General features: G+C 37.5%; 1 pseudogene; it reads left to right on the plus strand.

Moving 5' to 3' along the window:
* Positions 1–5,861: 5,861 nt before the first annotated feature.
* On the plus strand, positions 5,862–6,463 carry LOC143675812 (thioredoxin-dependent peroxide reductase, mitochondrial pseudogene; annotated as a pseudogene).
* The last annotated feature ends 4,537 nt before the right edge of the window (positions 6,464–11,000 follow it).

The raw sequence follows: 11,000 nt of genomic DNA on the forward strand, positions 1-11,000 counted from the left end.
ACATTCCATACCCTCATCCCCCGTACTGTCTATTTATTTTTTTGTCTTTTTTCTCTTACTCATCTGGATAAAGGTAGTGTCAGTCACAAGGTTTTCACAAGCACACGTTTCACACCTTAAAAGCTCTATAGTTATTCAGTTATCTTCAACAATCAAGTCTATTGGATTACAGTTCAACAGTTTTAGATATCTCCCTCTAGCTACTCCAATATAACAAAAACTGAAAAAGGATATCTATATACCGCATAAAAATAACCTCCAGAAAGATCTCTCAACTCTATTTGAAATATCTCAACCACTGAAACTTTGTTTTGTTTCATTTCTCTTCCCCCTTTTAGTCGAGAAGGCTTTCTCATTCCCACAATGCCAGGGCCAAGCTCATTCCCAGGAGTCATGTCCCATGTTACCAGGGAGATTTACACCCCTAGGAGTCCTGTCCCATTTAGGGGGAAGGGCAGTGAGTTTACTTGTGGAACTGACTTAGAGTGAGAGGCCACATCTCATCAGCAAAAGAGGTTCTCTGGGGGTGACTCTTAGCCATAACCTTAAGTATATGGCCTTACTTCTTGAAGTAACTATCTTAAGAGAATGAGGACAATCTTCCCATTCAATGGAAGAAGAGATCCTTTCAGAGAAAGGGCAAAGGGGGAAAAGATGTTGTGGAAAATACAATTCTGAAACCTATACTTTCCTACTAGATACATTAAATTGCATAAAAGAAACATAATAGTCTGAAGTTAATTGATAAAGGGCCAAATATGCTTTGGGCAGAGAAAAATTAGAGATTGCTATTATTGGGATTTTTAGCTCTCACTGAAGTGAGGGGTACTTTAAGGCAGATGATGCTATACCCTATTTTATTCTCTAGCTCTGAAAACATGAGAAAATAAATTCCCATTGTTTAAACCAATGTACTGTATGGCAGGCCATCAGAAAGGGCAGGCTAGCACTCTTAGGCACTGGCTGAATTTGCTGTCCACAGGTGAAATTTCTTTTTTATCAGAGAATCTTCAGTTCCACTGTTAAGGAATATCAATTTATTGAAACAGACCACCCCAGATTATCCAGAGTCACCTCCCTTACTTAAAGTCAAATGATTAAGTTCCTTATCACATGAACAAAATACCTTCATCATAGCAATGCCAAGACTAATTTTTGATTAATAACGAGGGACGGTAGGCTAGCCAATTTGACATTTCAGTAGGCTATCACAGATTGTTTTAGCAAACGTTAAAATAAATATAATGATTAAATAGCCTTGTCACCAAAGAAAAATATCCTGATCTCTTTTATCTAATCTTTTTTTGGTTTTAGGAAAAACTCCTAGAATTGTATTGGTTTTTTCCCTAGTTTTAATCTACCATAACTTTAGATTCGGCATAGAGTCAGTTGCAGTCTTTCTACTATGGCTATGCTTCTCTCAACAAGTTTTAACCTCCAAAATGACACTTCAATCTAAATTACTTACCCTTTGCCAAACCTTCCAAATATTTTAATCTAATTTGTTACAATATTCTTTTAGCAGCATCTCTATTATTATAGCCTCAATGAAAGTTCTAAACATCTATCAAACTAGAATAAACAGAATTTGACATTTTTAAAATTGGAATACCTGAAATTCACAGGTAAAATTAAATAGCTAATTTTCACTATGAAATGTTACCAATATGTATGACAAAATGAAATAGCCCCAAACTTTTGGTCATCTAGGATTTGAGAGGAAAACTTTCTAATTTAGAGAATTATTTTACAGATACTTATCCAATCCTAGGACTGTTAGGGTAAGTAATTTATAAAAAGCTAGAAATGCTCTTAAGTGTAACTTAAAATAAAACTACCTATTTTTCAAGGAGGAGGTATCTTGTGTATAAGCAGTTCTGAAAATTCTTTAATGTTAAGCCTGCGGACATGCTAGGATTTCTAAGGGGACCATTTGTTAGACTTGAAAATAGTTTTATTACCCTTCGAAAGGTGGGTATGAAAATTAAAAAGAAAATTAAACAAACTAAAAGCTCTTAAAGATTTATAAAAGCCTATATAGCTCCTAATTTATTTGAAGATTTATATATATATAGGTCCTGATAGAGAGAGCTCCCTTTCTACATTCTGCCAAAAATAAGGAACAAGAAATAACTAAAAGAAAAACAGATCTCATATCTCTTTTTATCAAATAGAAAATGTTTTAGAATTGAGTCTATTTCAAAAGTACCCAGATACCAGGAAAAGATTGTGCTATTCTTGTCTCTGTCGTTATACTCTTTGCTTTCATTCTTCAGTAGGTAAAATTCAAAAGTTTTTACCATATTTTTGTAGAAATCAAAAAGTTTAAGAACTCTTCTAGTGATCTTAAAAAAGGTGGGCAAATGTTTTGATAATAAAGGAAATTGAGGATCATCTGACTGGGGGGTGTCACTGGATTTAGTATATTATGCCCCTGTTGTGTTATGTTGGGACAAAAAAAAAGAAAATTGACAAGAAAAAAAAACTATTTTACTCGTTAAGAATCTATAGTGAATTGTTAACAAACAAAAGTAATTGATCAAAAAGCTCTCAAGAGGAATGTGATGAAAAGCAAAGGGTAATGTGGATATATATTTTTGATTTTAAGAACATGATTAAAATTTTTTTTTTAATTTCACTCTCTCCTAAAGCAAAATCACAATGAAGATGATGGTGGTGGTGGGGAGGGGTCAGTAACAGATTTAGGAGACTTCATCTGAAAAATAGTTTCCTTTCAGAAAATTTTCTATTTAAAGTACACTGAGAATATAGCAGCATCTCTCAAAGATATTCACAGCAAACAGTTTATAAAACTCATGTCTTATTTTTAATGTCCACATCAATTTTGTATTTCTAAGTATGTTATAGTCATTACATTTAACTATAAAACAGAGATTTCACCAAACCTTCTAGAAAAACTGATGCACAGGGAAGGTGTACTAATTAATCCTATGGATTTACATATATCTGGAGGTATACATGGCTTTACTTGGAATAAAATAAGAATTTTGTGAGGTTTTGTTGGTTATCTGAGTTTGGTTTCCTTATGAATCAGATTTATTATTTAAAATAGTGTTTCCTACTATAGTATATATTTTTGATTATTGGAATTCTGAAATCCTCATTTTTCCAGTGACCATATCTGAAAATAAAATAAAAAGCCTCCAAACTCATGAATATAAGTATCGTAACACCTGCTCTTGTTAATCTAACCACTAATACAGTGCCCTATCCGCAAACATCTATATGGCTCAGCCACTTAAGTACAATGATATTGAATCTCTAAAAGTATAACAAACTTAAAATTTCAGCTCTGATATGTAAAGTTTGGAATTTAACATAGCCACAATTACAAAAATAAAAGGTGCACATACTAAAAAAAAAGGAAAAAAGAAATTTTCATGGACTGATCAGAGAAATGAGGTTGGAGGGAAAACCGTCGTCTTCAAATCTGAAGGGTCAGATGCATTCTGAGAATCATAGCTGAGATCTGCTTACTTGCAGCAGAAGCCACCAGAGCCATAAACTGGTAAGAGCGTTTAAATGGCAATGTTCACAAACTGCTGGAGATTGAGTGAAGACTACTAGCCTAGGATGAAACCGAGAAACTCCTGGGAACCACCAGTTTAATATGGGTGCTCCACGCTTTCGTGGGCTTTACCTCCCTACACAGGCAGATCCTCATGGTGAAGATCTAAGGAGGCCCTCATGCCAATGGCAGAGGGAGAAGAGTAATATTTGTGAAATACGTGCAGAGCCTTCCCTGTAATAAAAATGTACTCTCCAGACTTTGCTAGAGCCTTATGCCAGCTAGGAAAGGCATCCTTCCAAATGTTGTCCATTCTAGCCTTCCGATCTCACTGAAGGGTAGAAGAAACATAGATAGCAGACATCAGGGTTTCAAGAAAATAGATTTAAAGCACTGCAACTTTAGGGAGGAGGTGGAAGGACAGAAAACAATCAAACAAACAACAACAACAGCAAACACCCAAGAAAATCTTATGAAAGTCAAGTCCCCGAAACCTAGACCCACTAAAAGATTGACATTTACTGGAAAATTACTGAGCACTTCCTTACACACACACACACTCTGCCATCATACTCACAAGGATCCAGTGTAATAACAATAAATTATCCTGAAAGGTTAGTGAGGCAAAGCTTCTCTCTGAGAAGTTCATAGAGAAGACCAAAGTCAAGAGTGGAAAAAAAAAAAAGAAGGATACAGGAAGAATTTGAAGACCCTGGCACAAATAGCTACAGAAAACATTAAGCACAGCTCAATCCTGGTCATAAATTATCATACAAAAGGCCTATTAAGCTCAGTTCCTATTATTTAATGTTACCTACTTCTGGACATTACAACATGTCTGACTTTCAGCAAAAAATTACATGGCATGCTGTGCTAGTTTGAAGCTATTATATACCCCAGAAAATCCATGTTTTAATCCTGATCCTATCTTGTGGGAGTAGTCATTTCTTTTAATCCCAATTCAATACTGTAGGTTGGAAACTTTTTATTAGATCATCACCAAGGAGATGTGACACATCCAATCGTGGATGTGACCTTTTGATTAAATGGAGATGTGACTTCACCCATCCAGGTGGGGCTTGATTAGTTTACTGGAATCCTTTAAAAGAAGAAACATTTTGGAGAGGTCAGAAATGAAAGAACAGACAGAGCTGACAGAAACTTCAGAGCAGAGCTGACACAGATGCTATCATTTAGAGAACAGAGACACAGATGTTTGGAGATGCTTGGAGCCCAAAAGACATTGCCATGAGATGTTAAACAAGCCAGAACCTGGAGAGAGCCAAGGGAAATCAGGAGATGAAAGCCAGCCCCAGAGAAGCAAAGTGAGGAATAGAGGCTGAAAGCAACAGAGCCCAGGAACAAGGGACCAGCAGAAGTCACCCATGTGACTATCCAGCTGACAGAGGTGTCCTGACTCATTGCCCTTCCTTGAATTAAGGTATTTTTCCTTAGATGCCTTGGCTTGGACATTTTTGTAGGCTTAGAACTGTAAACTTGTAATTTATGAATTCCTTTTATAAAAGCCATTCCAATTCTGGTATATTGCATCCCAGCATCTTAAAAACTAAAACACATGCCAAAATGTGAGAAAAAACACACTTTGAAGAAACAAAACAATCATCAGACTCAGAGAATTTAAAGTTACTGTCAATAACATGTTAAGGGTTCTGCTGGGAAAAAAAAAGTAGAAACATTGCAAGATGAGCAACGTGCGCAGAGAGATGCGAATACAAAGAAACAAAAGTAAAAGCTAGAAATCAAAGATACTGTACAAGAAATTAAATACCTATTCAATGGGGTCAGTAACAGATTTTATTTAGCTTACAAAAAATCATTAAGCTTGAAAAAATATCAATAAAACTTCCCCAAAATAAAATGCAGATAGAAAAACAATGGAAAAGGTAGAACAGAGCATCCAGGAATTGTACGACAATATTTAACGTACGCATGATAGGAATACCACATAAGAAGAAAGAGAGAACAGATCAAAAAGATTATCTATGTAACAATGGCTGAAAACTTTCCAAAAGAAAGAACAAACATCAACCAAACCACATGTCCAAGTAGCTTGGAGAACACTATCAGATATGGTTTTCTAAAACAGTTAAAAGTAAACCCAAAAGTTAGGTATACTATATTCAAACTGCAGTAAACTAAGAAAAAAGAGAAAGCTTGAAAGAAGCTGGGAGGGTGGGGAGAAAGACTCTTACTTATAGAGATACAAAGAAAAGAAGTATAATAGGTTTTTCATCAAAACCACAGAAAAAAGAAAAAACTGGGGTGTGATATTTCAAGTAGTGAAAGAAGAAGGCCATCAAACTAGAATGTTATGACCAGTGAAATTACGCTCCTGCACACCCCCGATTTTGAAGGTACAATTGTTGTCAACGGCGAATTCAAAGAACTAAGCCTTGAAGACTTTAAGGGGAAAATGTTAGTGTTTTTCTTCTATCCTCTGGATTTCACTTTTGTGTGTCCTACAGAAATTGTTGCTTTTAGTTTCAAAGTCAGTGAATTTCATGATGTGAACTGTGAAGTAGTTTTAGTGGATTCCCACTTTAGCCATCTTGTCTGGGTAAATATACCAAGGAAAAACAGTGGTTTGGTCCACATACATGAGTATTTTGCACTCTTATCAGATTTAACCTGTATAAATATCCTGAAACCATGGTGTGCTATTAGGAAGTACTGGTCTTGCATTAATAGATCTCTTCATAATTGACCCCAGCGAAGTCAAGCATTTGAGTGTCAATGATCCCCTAGTGGGCTGAAGCGTGAAAGATCCTTTGCTTGGTGAAGGCGTTACAATTTGTGGAGGCCCAAGGAGAGGTCTGCCCAGCAAACTAGACACCAGATTCTTCTACAGTCAAGCCAAATCCAACTGCTTACAAATAGTACTTTTAGAAAGTGAATCACAAGATCATCCCATGAACACCTGCAACTTCTTACTTCTCACATCAGAGAAGAACCATAATTTGGAACTGTCTTTTAGCATTTCAGAGATGACAATCTACAGAAGGCAGAAAAAAGCTATTATGCTTATCTTCATAAAAATTACTGTAGATATATTTTATAACATTGGTTATGACTTTTTAAACTTGGTTTGTTGCTAAACTAAGGAGTCCTTTATTTGTAATATCCTAATGGCTAGCTCTTTTCTGTAGAACAGCTATTTCATACACCTCTTGGATCATGTCTTCGGTGGGAAATGGAAACACTTTTCTTTCTGAGCCTCACTTGAGCCTTTGTGTACACCAAAGTAGTACAGCAAAAGTTTAAAACTTGTGATCAAGAGTCCTGAAATTTTCTTTTTAACCTCTTTGCATTAAGCTGAATTTTCTTTGAGACGTCAAAGATCATAGTTTCAAGTTCTTAGCATCAGCTGTCTAATTTAATTGCTGCAGTGGATGTGCATGTGACTGAAATAAATGTGAATTGCATTTGAAAACACTTATGGTAGAAAAGTGACTTACCTAATCATGCATGATCCCTCCCGAGATTTGTAGTTTACATGGTTATTTTACTTATTTTATTCATTAGTTGACTTAGTGTCTGTATATGTCTAGATATTGATTGGGTATAATTATAAAAGATATTTATTGAGCCCAGGGATTACATTTTGAAATTATTTAAATTTCTTTCTTGAAGTATTCCATGGGAAGTATAACAAAAAATAAACGTATTTTAAAATAAATCAAAGCTAAGAAGAAATAAAGACTTTCTGAGACATATAAGATCTAAGGAAATTCCTTGCTAGTAAGCATCCACCTCAAAGAATGCCAAGTTTTCAGGCAGAAGAAAAAAGTCAGAAACTTGGAACTATATAAAGCAAGGAAGATTTTCAAAGAAGGAAAAAATCAGGTAAAATAAAATATTTTATTTTTCTTATTCTTAATTTACATAAAAGTATTTTTGTTTAAAGCAATAATAATGAATTGAGTGATTATAGCATATGGATAATTGAAAGATATGATAAAATGCAAACACAGACAGTCTGACAGATGAAAACACATGACACAACTTTATTAGATCAAAGGGCCTGGATGGGGAGTTGAGAGATGAGGGCAGTGGAGGGGCTCAGGGCTTACTTAACTTAGGGTCTTACAAGGGTCAGTGGAGGAAAGGGAAAATAAAACATGTGGCTTCCAGGCTCTCATCATTATTGTTACCCAGAGGGGAAGAGTGAAGTTTTCCCACTGAATGCTAAGGACTGGCAGCTACTTCATGATGTGTAAGGCAGAACCAGCAAGGGCCATTTGGGAAAGGAGAGGGCAGCTCTTATTATCCAAACCATGTGAAGATACATGCCCTGCAGGTTACAGTTATGTCCCAGGCAGAGCTAACTGGGTAGTTACTCAAAAGGGGAGCTTACGTAGACTTCCGGAGAAGATAGCGGTTTAGTAAGACGCGCGGGTCTTGGTTCCTCCTCCAGAACAGCTACTAGGGAGGTGGAAACGATACAGGACAGCTCCCGGAGCCACGACAGAGATCAAGAGGACAGCGTACCACATTCTGGAACGACTGACTGGCTGGGAGAACCCGCTCTGGTGAGATCGCCGAGGGGCGCGGGCTTCCCCGGGCCGGGGCGGTAGGCAGCCGGAGTACCTCCCTCCCTCCTTCCCGGGCCAGCTGGGAGAATTGGACAGGTGGTCCCCTCAGGCCGCGGCAGCTGGCGCCTCCCCCCCACGCGCAGCCCCCCGGACCAGCTGGGAGAATTGGATTGGAGATCCCCAAGCCGCGGAGAATGGCGACCGGGGTCCCTTCCAAACACGTGGCTTCCCGGTCCAGCTGGGAACGGTGGATAGGCACTCCCCCAAGCCGCGGTGGATGGCGCCCCCTGCCACGCTTGGCACCCCGGGCCGGCTGGGAAATTTGGAGGGGCGTTCCCCCAAGCCGTGGAAGCCAGCGACCCTCCCCACGTGCGGATCCCCGGGCTGGCTGGGAGATTCGGATTGGCGCTCCCCCAAGCTGCTTTGACTGGCGACCCCCCCCCACAGCGAGAGTTTTCCAAAGTTAAAGGAGCCACAGCATATTTTACTGGTGGGACCCGCAGTCAGATGAGGGCCACGAGGGCCACCTACTGGGCAGGATAAGAAAAACAGAGCCCAGAGATTTCACAGAAAAATCTTTCAACCTGCTGGGTCTCACACCCAGAGAAATCTGATTAAATGCCCAGACGCCAGCAGAAGATAACGGATCATGCTCAGAAAATTAAAGATATGGCCCAGTCAAAGGAACAAACCAATAGTTCATGAGATACAGGAGCTGAGACAACTAATGCTGAATATACGAACAGAAATGGAAAACCTCTTCAAAAACCAAATCGATAAATTGAGAGAGAACATGAAGAACACATGGGCTGAACAAAAAGAAGAAATAGAAAAACTGAAAAAAAAAATCACAGAACTTATGGGAGTGAAACACAAAGTAGAAAAGATGGCAAAAACAACGGATACCTACAATGGTAGATTTAAAGAGACAGAAGATAGAATTAGTGATTTGGAGGATGGAACATCTGAATTCCAAAAAGAAACAGAAACTATCGGGAAAAGAATGGAAAAATTTGAACAGGGTATCAGGGAACTCAAGGACAATATGAACCGCACAAATATACATGTTGTGGGTGTCCCAGAAGGAGAAGAGAAGGGAAAAGGAGGAGAAAAACTAATGGAAGAAATTATCACTGAAAATTTCCCAACTCTTATGAAAGACCTAAAATTACAGATCCAAGAAGTGCAGTGCACCCCAAAGAGAATAGTCCCAAATAGGCATTCTCCAAGACACTTACTAGTTAGAATGTCAGAGGTCAAAGAGAAAGAGAGGATCTTGAAAGCAGCAAGAGAAAAACAATCCATCACATACAAGGGAAACCCAATAAGACTATGTGTAGATTTCTCAGCAGAAACCATGGAAGCTAGAAGACAGTGGGACGATATATTTAAATTACTAAAAGAGAAAAATCGCCAACCAAAACTTCTATATCCAGCAAAATTGTCCTTCAAAAATGAGGGAGAAATTAAAACATTTTCAGACAAAAAGTCATTGAGAGAATTTGTGACCAAGAGACCAGCTCTGCAAGAAATACTAAAGGGAGCACTAGAGTCAGATACAAAAAGACAGAAGAGAGAGGTATGGAGAAGAGTGTAGAAAGAAGGAAAATCAGATATGATATATATAATACAAAAGGCAAAATGGTAGAGGAAAATATTATCCAAACAGTAATAACACTAAATGTTAATGGACTGAATTCCCCAATCAAAAGACATAGATTGGCAGAATGGATTAAAAAACAGGATCCTTCTATATGCTGTCTACAGGAAACACATCTTAGACCCAAAGATAAATATAGGTTGAAAGTGAAAGGTTGGGAAAAGATATTTCATGCAAATAACAACCAGAAAAGAGCAGGAGTGGCTATACTAATATCCAACAAATTAGACTTCAAATGTAAAACAGTTAAAAGAGACAAAGAAGGACACTATCTACTAATAAAAGGAGCAATTAAACAAGAAGACATAACAATCATAAATATTTATGCACCTAACCAGAATGCCCCAAAATACGTGAGGAATACACTGCAAACACTGAAAAGGGAAATAGACACATCTACCATAATAGTTGGAGACTTCAATTCACCACTCTCATCAATGGACAGAACATCTAGACAGAGGATCAATAAAGAAATAGAGAATCTGAATATTACTATAAATGAGCTAGACTTAACAGACATTTATAGGACATTACATCCCACAACAGCAGGATACACCTTTTACTCAAGTGCTTATGGATCATTCTCAAAGATAGACCATATGCTGGGTCACAAAGCAAGTCTTAACAAATTTAAAAAGATTGAAATCATACACAACACTTTCTCGGATCATAAAGGAATGAAGTTGGAAATCAATAATAGGTGGAGTGCCAGAAAATTCAAAAATACATGGAGGCTGAACAACACACTCTTAAACAACGAGTGGGTCAAAGAAGAAATTGCAAGAGAAATTAGTAAATACCTCGAGGCGAAAGAAAACAAGAACACAACATATCAATACCTATGGAACGCAGCAAAGGCAGTGCTAAGAGGGAAATTTATTGCCCTAAATGCCTATATCAGAAAAGAAGAAAAGGCAAAAATGCAGGAATTAACTGTCTACTTGGAATAACTGGAGAGAGAACAGCAAACTAATCCCAAAGCAAGCAAAAGGAAAGAAATAACAAAGATTAGAGCAGAAATAAATGAAATTGAAAACATGAAAACAATAGAGAAAATCAATAAGATCAGAAGTTTGTTCTATGAGAAAATCAGTAAGATTGGTGGGCCCTTAGCAAGATTGACAAAAAGAAGAAGAGAAAGGATGCAAATAAATAAGATCAGAAATGGAAGAAGAGACATAACCACTGACCTCACAGAAATAAAGGAGGTGTTAACAGGATACTATGAACAACTTTACGCTAATAAATACAACAATTT

This window comes from Tamandua tetradactyla, chromosome 3 (assembly GCF_023851605.1).
Source record: "Tamandua tetradactyla isolate mTamTet1 chromosome 3, mTamTet1.pri, whole genome shotgun sequence".
Taxonomy (NCBI): Eukaryota; Metazoa; Chordata; class Mammalia; order Pilosa; family Myrmecophagidae; genus Tamandua; species Tamandua tetradactyla.